Source organism: Athene cunicularia (assembly GCF_003259725.1).
Source record: "Athene cunicularia isolate RWA chromosome 21 unlocalized genomic scaffold, athCun1 chr21_part1, whole genome shotgun sequence".
Taxonomy (NCBI): Eukaryota; Metazoa; Chordata; class Aves; order Strigiformes; family Strigidae; genus Athene; species Athene cunicularia.
In genome coordinates, this window is record NW_020799127.1 from 1,217,059 (window position 1) to 1,218,660 (window position 1,602).

Below are 1,602 nucleotides of genomic sequence, written 5' to 3' on the forward strand. Positions count from 1 at the left end.
CCACAAATGTCTGTGAACTTGGAGGGAGTAAAATGAGTTGGATAACTGGTGAGTCTTGTCCCAGAGATGCTGCAGGCAACTGTTGCTGGAAAAGAGGCGAGGGAGTTGCCAAAGGAACAGGGACTCTCAAGGAGTCTGCAGCACAAAATCAAAGGGTGCCCCAAAACACCCGACTGGATCGTCCTTAGCTTTAAGGCGCTAGTTGTTCGTTATCCCTCCCGCTGAGCCGCGAAAAATCAGGTGTTGGAAAGGAGCCAGCCTGCTGGGCTGCACGATCCAGCCAGAGGAGACGGGCTGCTGGGGATTCAGCTTGCCAGCCCAGCCCTACAGAATACGTTCCCTAGATAATACATTCCCACAGCTGCTTTCCCTTTTCTGCGGAGCATGTGTTACCCAGCGGCGTCGGAGGGACCTGTTTTCCCTCTCAGCTGTGCGTAACCAGCCAGGAAGCAATAACTCAGTAACGGACCTTCCCTTCGCTTGTATCTGCATCCCTGGCATTAAAGGTCACGTTAATCCCCTTATCCGTAACCGTGTCTTTGTCCGCTGACTGAAACGGCGCAGGACTAACAGCTGTTCTCTCCCGTTATTCCATTATTGCAGATTTGTTGCGGATGTTTTTTGATTGCCTGTATGACGAGGAGGTAATATCGGAGGATGCCTTCTACAAGTGGGAAAGCAGCCAGGACCCAGAGGAGCAGAACGGGAAAGGAGTAGCACTCAAATCTGTCACAGCATTCTTCACGTGGCTACGGGAGGCCGAAGAGGAGTCAGAGGATAATTAAAACTTAAAATACAGAGAGAGAGAGAAAGAAAAAAAAAAGTCGCCGCCACCGGTCGCCTTCCTGCGCCCGAGGAGCCCGGAGACCCACGCGGGTGAGCGCGAAGGTGCCCGACGCGACTGAAGCGGTGGAACAAGTGCTGCGGTGCTCCTCCCGCCTCTGCCCGCCCCGTGACGTGTCTGCAGCCCGGGTGCAGATTCACAGAGGTCTCTTACACATTTTCTGTGCTCCAAGGGACCTCGCCTGTGCCCCAAGGCCGCACCGTCCTCCAAACTGAGCTGCCGCCCAGTACCTTAAGTCTCTTGTGTGTCTCTCTTCAACAACCAAAGATGACCTGCTGGCTCTCACTGTGAAGAAGCATCTACCATAATACACTCTGCAAAGTTTGTGAAGCCCTGAAATGTAGTTTGTGAACTGTGGTCTGTGGACCACGAGTAACCTGTGGAGCGTTTGCTGGTGGTCTGTGCAGCACTAGCTGCTCACATGATGCTGTCTTTTTCTTTCTAGCTGCTAAATCACTTCTTTTTAAAAAAAAAATACCAGGAAAAACAAAAAAAAGCTACAAATACATTAAATACTTTCCTAATCTTACTTTTACATGTAAACGATTGCTGTACTTGCATAAGGATGTTATTTGATCACCAAGGGGAAGGGAGGAGGGTGCCTGGTTGTGGCTGGAGGGGAGATGTCCACGAGACGCCCTGTTAATGTGTTCCACGCCATGAATCTGAGCTAGAGAATCCATGGCCTAAAACACTAGAGCATTGTTTGGTTTTTATTTTTTTTTAGTAACAATAAAACACTTTTCTCTGATGTTTTG